The following is a 13,366-nucleotide window of genomic DNA, read 5'->3' as shown; positions in this document are numbered from 1 at the left end:
TCCAGAACTCTACCGAGCTTAAGCAAAATAAACATGCCACAGACCTAGGAATAAGAAAGAGCCTATATATAATATGAGCTATGGACAAAAGTATTGGGACAGTTGCTTATTTATTGTTTCTTCTGAAATCAAGGGGATTAAAAAAGAGTTGATCCTGTTTTGTCGGAGTAACTGTCTCTACTGTTTTTTTTTTAGCATTGCTGTGAGGATTTGATTGCATTTGGTGGGAAAAGCTTCAGTGAGGTCAGGATGTTGGATGGTCATCACCCCACCTCAACCCCAACTCCCCAACTCATCCCAAAAGTGTTGGATGGAGCATCATCCATCATTCCAGAGAACACAATTTCAATGCTGGAATCCATTCAAGCCAACAACCTTCTGTAGGAACGTTCTGTGAAGTTACCATTTCACAGATATGAGGTTTTAGCGATGCCATAGAGGAACCTCTTCGGTTCCACAAAGAACCATATTTGAGACGTATGAAGAGTGTGAAAAACCCTCACCTAAAGAACATTTGAATCAAGAGAAGGTTCTCCACTGTTTCACACTCACTGCTTGAGGAACGTTTGGAGGTTCTTCAATTTGAAACTGTGGTGGAACCTCATAAGGTGCATTGAGGAACCTTCAAGAAAAGGCTTTTAGAAGAAAACATTTTCTTGAAGGTTCCTCAAATGACCTGATGAAGTTCCTCTACAGTTTCAAAATGAAGAACCTCCAAACGTTCCTCAAGCAGTGAGTGTGAAACAGTGGAGATTCAGTTTCAAATGAAAGAACCCCTAAACGTTCCAAAGCTCCAAATGGTGATGGCTTGACGACATCTCCAGAACATCTCCAAACCCTCAGGCAGGGTTCTGCCGATGTTTAGGATCCAGTACCATCCAAAAGAGGTTCCAGCTCATGGAGGCCCCACCTTACAACTTCACAAATACTTAACGGATCTCCTGCCAGCGTCTTGGTTGGCAGATACCACACGCCGCCTTCAGAGATCTTATGAAGTCCATCAAACTGGTGTCTTTGTATGTCTGTTGAGTCAGAGCACAGGGTCAGCCTGTGTTTTTGGCAGCCAGGGTTAAGCTCCTTGCTCGAGTGGCCCACAGTGGCGGCTTAGTGGACGGCGGCATCGACCCCACAGCCGTGTCCCTACCGTAAATGTGTCCAAACCTTTGACTGCTTTTGTACGTTGGATCAAGCATGTGCTGGATGAAAGTAGAAGCCCCTGTACCCTTCTTCGCCACTCTCTCTCTCTCTCTTTCTTTCTCTCTGTCTCTCTCGCCCTACTTTACTGTGCTGTTCTTCTCTGCTGTATCAGCACAATCCTCTGTAGCTTCTCACCCTGAACAACTGCTGTACTGCTGCTTTACAGCAGAAGGCACACACACACACAAGCAGGGTTCTCTATATAGAGTCAGGACATGGGGTCACATGTCTCATGTGTATTATATACAGTGGCATGCATAAGTTCTGGCACCCCTGGTCAATGACCTGGTTTCCAAAAAGGAAACTGAGGACACGACTACCTGGAAATGCTTTGCTATCTCCTATAGCCATATCCTACTTTGTGGGCATCAAATACTCTAGTTAGTAGTCTGTTATGCAGCTGCTTAGAGGTGCCCATGGCTGCTGATTGTCAGAAGAAGGTTTGAGGACCTAGACGTTCCAGACGGTATCCGTGAACGAGCCCCCCCGTAGCCCCAACAAGCTAATAAAGGCCTGAGACCTTCGTAAAAGTGTACGTCAAATTCCATACACATGCATATATAGAACGTTAATACAGTCCTACATCCAGTAGTGATGCAGTGTAATAATCTGATCCTGTGCCTTGTTTCCAGCGTCATTAGCCTGCAGGCTAGTGCAGATTTAGCGGAGCGGTGCTGCCGTCACCTTTCTGAAAGCTGATTAGCTCTGTATGAAGGCCGTGGCGTATGGGGCGAGCGGAGCCGTGCGGGGCGCTGCAGCGTGTGCTGGAGAGGCTGGTTATTTTACACTGCGGGGATTAGCTCTGCCTGCACTCAGACTCTTCACATCTCTCAGCATGATATCTGCACTAAAGCACCAGCATCTGGAGGACTGGATTATATCTTTTTAAATGAGGTAGGCTATCCAGAGTGGGAGAGAGGGATTAGCTATTATGACTAATAGCACTATTACTGCTCCTAATACACACTCACCGGCCACTTTACTAGAAACCCCCGCCTTGTGAATCCACTTTGCTGGTGTACAGTTGGAGACTGTGGCCCAGGGTTCATTAATTCTAGTCCTCGAGGGCCAACGTCCAGGCGTATTTTGGATGATGTCTGGATCACCCAGGCACGACTTGGTAAGCAGCTAATGGGCTGAGTCAGCTGTGTTTGGCTCAACAAACTGTACTAGACTGTGCTTGGCCCTAAAGGACTAGAACTGTGCCCCTTCAGGACTAGAATCTATTACACCAAACTGGGCAAGGCCCTCAAAGACTCGAATTGTGGTAGGCATGTGCTAGGCCTTCAAGGACTGCAACTGTGCTATGACTGTGCTAAGCCAGAATCAAGGACAGCAAACTGTGTTAGGACCTTCAGGGCCAGAACTGTGCTAGGGCCTTTAGGGTCAGAACTGTGCTAGGGCCTTTAGGGTCAGAACTGTGCTAGGACTTTGCTAGGCCTTAAGGATCGGTATCTATGACATCAAACGGTGTTAGGATTGTGCTAAGCCCTTCAGGACCTGAATCTATGACAATAAACTGTGCTAGGGCGTGAGGCCCTCCCGGACCAGAATCTGAGACACCAAACTGCTGGAATTGTACTAGGCCCTCCAGGACCCAGCTGTGCTGGGAATGTGCTAAGCCTTCCAGGACTTGAATATATGTCACCTAACTGGGCTTGGCGCTCCAGGGTAAGAATCTATGACTATAAAATGTGCTAGGCCCTCTAGGGCCAGAATCTATGACAATACACTGTGCTAGGACTGTGCTGGGCCCTCCAGGACCAGAATATCAGAAACCAAACTGCTATAGGAGTGTGCTAGGCCCTCCAGGATCTGAATCTGGAATACCAAACTGTGCCAGGACTGTGTTAGGCCCTCCAGGGCCAGAATCTATGACATTTAACTGTGCTAAGACTGTGTCAGGCCCTCCAGGGCCAGAATCTATGACATTTAACTGTGCTAAGACTGTGTCAGGCCCTCCAGGGCCAGAATCTATGACATCAAACTATGCCAGGACTGTGTTAGGCCCTCCAGGGCCAGAATCTATGACATTTAACTGTGCTAGGACTGTGTCAGGCCCTCCAGGGCCAGAATCTATGACATTTAACTGTGCTAAGACTGTGTCAGGCCCTCTAGGGCCAGAATCTATGACAATACACTGTGCTAGGACTGTGCTGGGCCCTCCAGGACCAGAATATCAGAAACCAAACTGCTATAGGAGTGTGCTAGGCCCTCCAGGATCTGAATCTGGAATACCAAACTGTGCCAGGACTGTGTTAGGCCCTCCAGGGCCAGAATCTATGACATTTAACTGTGCTAAGACTGTGTCAGGCCCTCCAGGGCCAGAATCTATGACATTTAACTGTGCTAAGACTGTGTCAGGCCCTCCAGGGCCAGAATCTATGACATCAAACTATGCCAGGACTGTGTTAGGCCCTCCAGGGCCAGAAACTATGGCATCAAACTGTGCTAGGATTGTGCTAGGCCCTCCAGGACCTGACTCTATGACATTTAACTGTGCTAAGACTGTGTCAGGCCCTCCAGGGCCAGAATCTATGACATGAAACTATGCCAGGACTGTGTTAGGCCCTCCAGGGCCAGAAACTATGGCATCAAACTGTGCTAGGATTGTGCTAGGCCCTCCAGGACCTGACTCTATGACATGTGTCAGACCATGGGGAGTGACAGTCAGTCCTGAATTTTGGACTAACCACAGTGAAGCATCGGTCTGCTACGTGAAAAGCTCAGAGCCATAACACCATGCCAACAAATCAAACCTGCCTTCTAAATTACAGCATTTCAGGTGTTCAGCGAATATCGCTAATCAGCATTTCATACCCCTGTTGCCTTATTATCACAGTGCTACTCCCACTCGTTTAAGATATTCTGCAAGGTTTTCAACACATGCACCCTTTCCCCCTGCTAAACACTAGGGATTCAAAACAGTTAACAGAGAACGAAAGCAAAAAAAACAACAAAAAGGCCATTAAAAAAAATCTATTTATTTGCTTTAAGAAGCTGTTGGGTTGCTTTTACAATGTGTGTTGGGTCATTATCCATCTGCACAGTGAAGCGCCATCCTATCAGTGTCGCAGCATGTGCAGCAGAGCTCCATACACTTCAGAATTCACCCTGCTACTCTGCTATCACACATATCATCAATAGTGACCCAGTGACCCGGTTTCAATAGCAGCCATAGCAATGGCCATGCCTTAACAGTGCCTCCACCATGTTTGGCAGAGGTGTATATATATATATATATATATATATATATATATATATATATATATATATATATATATCCAAGCAGGTACGTGAACTTGCCTTCAGCGCCTGGGACCCATTCTACCATCCAACAGCCTGCATTAACTGATTCCTTAAAACCTTCTTGGAAAGCAGGTCCGTTCTATCTTGCCATTGCATCCAAATATCTCTGTATCTATATGGACAAAAGTATTGGGACACCTGCTTCTTCATTCTTCTGAAATCAAGATATTTACAAATCCTGTTTGTACTGCCTCTACTCTCCAGGGTAGAAGACTTAGTGACGTCAGTTAGTGAGGTCAGGATGTTGGATGTGGGATCACCACCCCACCTCATTGCCAACACATCCCAAAAGTATTGGATGGAGCACCAACTATCATTCCAGAGATCACAGTTCTTCCACTGCTCCACAGCATTTGCACATCTGTGTCAGCAATGTGTCCGCAAACATTAGGACAGACGCCATACGCTACAGATTAGGCTAAGTCAAAGAAAGTGATACCGGTGCAGTGTAAAACACCCCCCCATGAGATAATAGATATATCCACTGTTTTGTCATTCGTAAGGATCCTTGCGGTGCTCCCTAGTGGATGGGAGCCCTGGGCTGTAGCTCCTAAGGCCCATTGCGTTAACACCCGTTAGCCCTTACGAGTATAGAGAGTGTTTATCCCAGCATCTCTGGTTCACTATACAGTTCACTAGTCCATATAATACCATTAGGGCTTTACAGTGAGAACCAGAGCTAAGCCCAGGCCTTCCCCTCCTTCTCCCTTACTGTACCTTTCAGCACCTTCATCACACTCTGCTTCCCACAATCAACCGGCATTCTCCACCCATATAAAAGCCTATGTACACCCTCGTTCCATTACGTACACAGCCGTTCCGTTCCATGTGAAACGCTTAATAAACCATCTGCGCTTCTTTTAAAACCATCTGCCCAGCCTAATCACCCACCCAAACGGCACCACTTAAACACTAAAGCCTCAATCAGAGTTCGCTCCAGACTGCATGACAAACAGTGTGTTTGAAAGAAGTAAAGAAAAAAAAAACTGGCTGGTAAGTTGCAGCAATTGGGGCTTTGGTTACTACGTAAATGAGACATGTCCATTTATTATCCATTTACGACATTACTGCTTATTCTCAGGTCATTCGAGCAAAGCAATCGCTCACACTCGTGCTTCTGAGCTAATGGTTCAGGTGATTAGGTAAGCTGAAGGGACTAATGAAGCCATTGCGTGCCGAAAAGCGAGCTTAATAGATGCTGAAACAGTGGGGAACATACAATCCATGCAGCCGTCTAGATGTGATGGACAGGTGCATGAACCACAGACATTTTGCTGCCCTTTTAAAGGAATAGTTTGGGGTCAGAAATCTAATGAGCATGATTGATCACTGACCCCAGATGTAGTCAATCAGATGTTTCTGAATTTTGCCCCTTTAGTTAAAATCGAGAGATGCTAGGCTAACGTGGCTAGCAAAAGCTGGACTCAGACTGTCACCAATCTCACTTCTGTAAACACAGGCCCAAAAAAAAAACCCCTCAGCAAATTGGCGACCAATCACATGATGGTATGTTTATAGAAATTATTAAGATTTAAACTAAGACTAGTGAAGCATCGGACTGATTTTCTACATTAAAGGTGCTGTATGTGATTTTAACGTTTTGTTGCGGTTCGCTAGCTCTCCGGTCTGTTTTTGCATGCTGGAAAAAAAAGTCAGGGGTTGGTAGTCAGCCCTGACTCTGAAACCGGGAAACAAATAAAGTGGCTTGGGTATTACTGTCATCGTCAGTGGCCGAGAAACGGCCATAAAGGAAAATGACAAACAAAAGAAGAAGAAGAACAACAACAACAATAACGCTAAGCTAAACCAACAGTTCGGAGACCCCTGAGTGTTAAATGAAATGCACTGGGATGAGGATGTTGCTCTATTCCTGCTTAATAGTTGAGCACTTATATTTGCAGAGGAGGTGGAGCTTCTGAAGGAACACTGAAGGGAGGGGTGTATTTGTTTCCCCAGAATCGTTCTCCAGAATCACGTACAGCTCCTTTAAACGCTTCCTTGCGCTCAACCCTGAACCGCTCACACAGTTCTAATATCAGTCTTCCGTTCACACGCCCAGATCTCTGATCTATTTATCTATCACAGATCAGTGCAGCAATTAAACAGAGAGTGTGTGTGTGTGTGTGTGTGTGTAAAAGAGAGAGAGATAGAACGATAGATGCAGTGACAGTGATAGAACAGCACTTTATGTACTTTAACAAATGGAGTGGGTTTAGAGCGAGACCCGAGTTCCAGCCTCGACTCATTGTGTTAAAGGCTAAATGCTAATGCTAGGCCGACCAGGGAGTAGAGAAGAGCCGCAGGTGTCCGCACAGAAAACCAGAGGGACTTTCAGAGGGGCTGAAAAGGTTAACAGCTAAGGGCGAAGCGCTGACCAGGTGCTAGGCAAGTGGGTGCTACGTTAAAAACTAGGCCCAGGTGACCAGCTACAAGCACTTTAGCTACGGTAGCTAAACACACACTACGTAAGGACAGAAGACACTACGAGGACAGCAACACTATCTGATAAGACTCTGAATTAAATGATTATAAAGATCATTTGTTCTTGTTACAGTGCTAGGCTAGGCTAGGCCCCTGTGAGCTGCTGCGGTGACATAAACCAGCCAATAAAAGCAGAGCTCATTATTTTGTTCTCTGTGAAAAGGAAAATCAGTGTGTTTCAGACGGCAGCAGTGAGGAAGAGTCTGTGTGGGGGGCGGGTGGGGTCGTCCACAATGATGGTGACTTTGCGGACGTAGCGCGTGGTGTCAGTGTCCATTATGGAGGATGGAGAGACCCCAATGACTGTCCTCGTTATTGCTGTAGGCTCTGTATTGCGGTCAGAGATTGTGATCGTCCTTCATCTTCTACCATGGCCATCACACACAGTCCTACAGACTGTCCCCTAGTGGCGTGGAGGTGTAACCGCTTACAGCAGGAGACTGGCCTGACTGGAATCAAGGCGAGGGAGAGGTCATTTCCTTCCTTGTGTTGCTGGTGTGGATGACACAGCTGCCCCAGCCAGAGGCTGACGTTGACTACAGAGCTCTGCATGTGTGTGTGTGTGTGTGTGTGGCTGCGCTGTTATATGGCAAGAACAAGGCAAGTGAACTTGACAGGGATTCATATGTGCTGCAGTTACTCACACACACTTGCTCACGCATGCTGTAACACATATAGAACACGTGCATTTAGCAGTTCGTAAAGACGGTCGCAGTGAAAGACACTCTTGGAGCTGATTTGATGATTTTTGGCAGACTCCATTACCCATTAGGCCTTGGGCACGTTGTGTCCCGCCTCCAGGACGCAGCAGCTGTGCCTCTGTACTGCTGCAGTGCTCATATGACCCGCTGGCCAAGTCTGTGTGTGTGTGTGTGTGTGTTTAAAGCCAGTACAGGATACAGCAGTTGAAAGCCCCAACATGTTAGGATTTCCAGAAGCAGAAGTCCATCGTTACTGCATTTTGAGAGAGAGAGACAGACAGACAGACAGATCGATCAATTCAGTTTGGTTTGGTTAATTTTTAAATCAGTTCAGTTTAGAAACGAATCAGAGTGTAGAATCAGATTCAACCGGATTAAAAAGTGCAGGTGTAAAAATGTTCTTAGATCAATTCAGTTCAAATCAGTTCAGTTCGGTTTGATCCAGTTTAGTTTCAGATTGGATCAACCCAGTTAAATATACTTCAGAACAGGGTTCAATTCAGATCAGTTTGGATTGGTTTGTTTATTTTCTGTTCAGTTCAGTTTAACTTAGTTCAGCATTTTTTTTAAGTCCAAATTAGTTCATTTCATTCAGTTTGGTTTGGTCTATTTCAATTCAGTTAATTTAGGTTTCAGATTACACCAGCTCAGTTCAATCCAGTCCAGAACAGTTAAATTCAGATCAGTTTGGATTGGTTTGTTTCTTTTCTATTGAGTTCAGTTTGGGCTCAGTTCAGTTTAACTTAGTTTAGCTATTTTCAGTCCAAATGAGTTCATTCCATTCAATTTAGTTTAGTTTCAGATTAAATCTTTACAGATTAAATCAATTAAATGTAGTTTACATTTACATTACCATTAACAGCTCAATTCAGATTAGTTTGGGTCAGATTGGGTCAGTTCAGTTTAACTTATTTCAGATAAATTCAGTCCAAATCAGTTCAGATCAGTTTGGTTTAGTCCATTTCAATTCAGTTCATTTAGGTTTCAGATTACACCAGCTCAGTTAAATCCAGTCGAGATTCAGATCAGTTTTGTTTGGTTCTTTTCAGTTCTGTTCATCTTAACTTAATTCAACTAATTATAGTCTAAATCACTTCATAGTCCAATTAGTTTCATTTATCTTAATTCAATTCAGCTAATTGGTTTCAGATCAGGTCCATTTAGTTTATTCCAGTTCGACTCATTTCAGTCCAGATCAGGTCAGATCAGTTTGGTTTGGTTAATTTGAATTCAATTCAGTTTTGGATCAGATCAGTTAAATCTAGTTCAGAACAGTTCAGTCCAAATCAGTTTAGATCAGTTTGGTTTGGTTTATTTCAGTTCAGTTTAGTTTGGTTCAGCAGCTTGTCTAGTCCCTGTAGAGAAGTATTGCCAATAGAATAGGAAGCAGATAAACATGAACCTATTGGCACCATGCTGCCTAATGCCAGGCGTGGGCTGGAGGGGTATAAAGCCCCCCAGCAATGAGCTGTGAAGCAGTGGAAGAACTGTGTGGAAGATGCTCCATCAAATACTTTTGGGATGAGTTGGGAAGTTGGTTGCTATATGCAATCAAATTCTCACAGCAATGCTTCAGAGAAATAGCTAGACCCCCCCCCCCCCCCCCCCCAATCACATAATGCCACCAGCTAGGAGTTAAGAGCTGGGTTACAGTTAGTTACTTTGATTTAAATAATGACATACTGCCCAAAAATACAGTAATACCAACACGTGTGTATGTGTGTGTTACTAGGGTTAGAGAGAGAGAGAGAGAGAGAGAGCAAGCAAGGTTAACCCTTTCAGCTGCAAAGGCCAGTATGTGGTCCACACTCCAGTTCTTCCATTTTACAGCTACATAACACACACACTAGTATATGAACAGTGTGTAGTAGCCACGGAATGAATAATTCACGAGTAAGTCGTAGTCGTTAATGAATAATTCATAACAGTGAGCGAATAATAAGTGTCGAGACAAATAAAGTGAATAATAAGCCTGTGGTTAAAGGGGTTAAACAGATAGAGCCCTCTGTGTATATGTGTGTGTATGTCTGGACGGTCCTCTTGCTAAATCATCCCTCTCTGTGGTGCTTACCCATTTCCCCACTGTGATAATAACAGCACATGCAGTGTAGAGAGACCGCCAATACACTCAATTTCTCTCTCTCCCCTCTCGCTCGCTCTGAAAATGCTTCAATCAATGGTGCTGCAAAAGCTGGAGCAGAGAAGGACACGGGGTTGGTGGCAGCAGTGATTAGCAGGGAAGTGAGATGTAAGTGTGTGTGTAAGTGTAAATGTGTGTGTGAGGGTGTGGAGAGAGATGTGGGGGGCGAGAGACACTGGAAACAAAACACTAAACCATGGGTATGCTTCGGTTCCACCCATAAAAAAATTATCCGTCATCCAGGGTCTCCAACCTTGATTAGCAAATCAGGCCTGAGGCATGTCACCAGTTGTAATTAGGAATCAGATTTTTCAAGTTTTATAAATTGTCTGACTCTTCAAACCTCATGCTAACGCTCATCCAACACAGGCTGCTCCTACAATCTGAACACAAAGGTTAACCAATGCCTCACAAGGCCCGGGAAGGCTGTAAGAAGATATCTCGGCATTCCCAGCTTGCAGTTTCTACAGTGCGAACTATGCTATGTGGATTGTTAATAAGAAACAGCAGCTCAGGGGAAACTGTGGAAGTCAAGACCTGGAGATCAGGACAAATATAGGCGAGAGCTGCTCATACGCTGGTAAGAAAGGCAAATCAAGAACCTGCATGAACGTTCAGCTGAATCAACAGGGTGGTGCGCTGTTCTTGCTTAAACAAGCATAATCTTCATATAAAGGTCATAAGAAGAACAACTAACCCACCTAAACTCCTCAGAACCATTGGTGGTTTCCATAACTTAGTAACAGTTCAGCCTTACTTTGGATTTGCATGAATTTACAGAATATTTACTAATCCTTATGATGCAATAAAGGTCATAAGGGGTTAACTCTTACCTCATCACAAAACAAGTGCTGTGGATGGATCAAGTCAAAACAGAGCTCCCACAATACCTAGAAGAGTCACAATCAGCAATAGTAGGGTTTGAAGAAGAAAAGAATGGAATTCATGCAAAGACCACCTTGCCAACTGTAAAGCATGGTGGTGGTTGTGCTGCTGCCAGTGGCACTGGCAATATTGGTGGATGGTGGGAGGAATGAATTCCAACAAATACCAGATAGTGAAGCTGGAAAAAGGAAGACTTCTACAACAGGATAATGAGCCAAAGCATAAGCCTAACCAGGTATACCATCCTAACTAGCTGAAGAGCCTTTTAGAATGACCCTCATAATCCACTGACCTAAACATTATACATCATATGTGGACAGACCCTTAAAACAAGCTGTGCAGCAAAAGGACCCAAGAACATCCCAGGAGCAAAGATTCCGATTACAAGAACTGAGAGACTTCAGTTTCACATTAAAACTGGCCTGGCAAACAAGAAATAGCATAGGCCAGCACAGCTGGACACCATTAATGTTCTGAACACTGGTATGCTGGTCACCTAGCATGACAACGGCATACGGTTCACCCTTCAGTGCACAACTTTTGATGAGAGTAGGTTAGACCACGTCTTTTTTTAAATACCATACAATAACATCAGTTAAAGTCCTGCTGGGAAAAAAAAAAAACAAATATGCTGGTTGCATCTACATATCTGCTCTGAATGGGTTGCTAAGCTGGCTCCAGAATCAAAACAAACTGAGTGGGCCGGTTACCTAGCAATTACACAGCTAATGGTTTGCTCTTAGATATCAAAATGACCATTTATTGTTGACCAAACTGTAGTTGGTGGGTTTGACGCAGCTGAGCAGGCAAACATAAAATACTGCTCACTCGCACATGTTTCTTAAAGTTCTGGCGCAATTAGTGGACGTCTGTTGAAAGAGGGTGTATTCGCTCGACTCGGAGAGGAGCCAGCCAGTAGTTTTGCATAGACTTGCATTCATTAGGCTAAAGCATAACATCGCATACACAGCAGCATGAAACACAGCTTGCGTCTAGAGGTTTCAGAGACTTTCAGTGTAATTACTGGAGTCTACCAGAGTAGATGTTTGCTCAGTGTTTGAGAAGAGCTAGACAGAATTGTCCCTCAAAGCGTATAGTGTAGGCAGTTGGGGAGGTCTGTAGAGTTCCTGGTGGGTTGGTAACATTTTATTTGGACCAGATACTGCATGCTAACACCCTGTATATAAATCCAGGTATGTAAACACAAAACTGTGTACCTCTTCAAGTGGTACAGCCCCTTAATGAACTGAACCAGGCCTCGCGATTGTGCCAACGTCAGTGCCGGCATTGTAGAGTAATTCAAAGGAAGTGAGCAAGGAGGCTAACAACTAACACTAGCTCACTACCTTCTAATTTCTCCAACATTCGCTCCCACAAAAACAAACTGGACTGACTAAGATTAGAGATATTCCTGTATGAGGATGCTAAACCCGGGCAAGCAAGCAGGTGCTAGACTATAAGCTATTGCTAGTAGACTGGCTAGAATCTTTCTAGCTAGCTGACTGAACACCATGTCAAAAACACACAGAAAGGATAGCAATGCTATCCGGTAAGACTTGGAAAAATGTCCTTGTAACAGTGCTAAAAACCAGGCATGCTATGCTACGTGGCTCCTGTAAGTCATCACAGTGATATTAACCAGACAATTATGCTACGTTCAAGCGCTCATCTGAAGTTGGTATATACCAGACTAGTAAACTCTGTTCAGGTGCTAGGGAAAAGGTATATATAAATAAACTTGTGTATCCACTAGAATGCCAAGTTTCCCACTTGTAAATGCGACTTTACTGGCTGTTCGGGTGCAGTTTATAAGTGGTACGAACAGTATTTCTCAGATTACGACACCATTCGAGCGCAGCATTAGAGCAGAGCTCATGATTATTTTCATGTGCGTCTCTAAAAAAGAAAATACCAAAACATAACAGGGTGGTAAATAGACTTTCAGCCCAAATAAAAAAATACCTACTTAATATTTACACATCAAAACAAGTTAAATATTGAATAAAGGAAATCCGTATGGCATCTTTTTAAAAATGACATATTCCATCGTATTCTTCTACAGTTCTTTTCGGAAAACCCAAAAAAACACACACAAAAAAAAAAACAATTTGCACAATGAGAAACCAGATGCAGTCTTATCTTATTGTGACTCAACTGCCATTTCATAGCTCTTTGCTATAATCACAGGGTACTCTGGAGCTGAAAAGACTTGCAGTGTTTCTATTCACGTTTAGCACAATGTAGTGAGTTGACGAATAAAGGGGGAAAAAATCGACAAACAATTCCACTGTTGACTCACAGCCTTGCTGTAGCCTACATTTACGACCCGTGAATCCTGCACCCTGCATTTCTGCGGAACAAAACCTTTTGCTGGTGCTCACTTTCAGGCGCGTAGTGGAGAGAAAAAAGCCTGTAATTTCAGTTCCAGAAACTTTCCCGACAAAAAACTTGAGCAAAATCAAGATGCTTCACCCTGGTGAGCTGGATTGAGGACATGGCTCGGCTCCGGTAAAGGTTACTTCTCTTCGCGTAGCAATTTCAAGTCGCTGCGGATCTCCTCTGCTACCTGAGGAAGCTCTGAAGCACATATCAGCATAAAATGTAGGGCTTTCATAGCACTGACAGTCTAATCCTAGCAACAGTCCTTGCATGC

The sequence above is a fragment of the Salminus brasiliensis genome, chromosome 10, assembly GCF_030463535.1.
Source record: "Salminus brasiliensis chromosome 10, fSalBra1.hap2, whole genome shotgun sequence".
Lineage (NCBI taxonomy): Eukaryota > Metazoa > Chordata > Actinopteri > Characiformes > Bryconidae > Salminus > Salminus brasiliensis.
Note: the sequence above shows the minus strand (reverse complement) of the source record.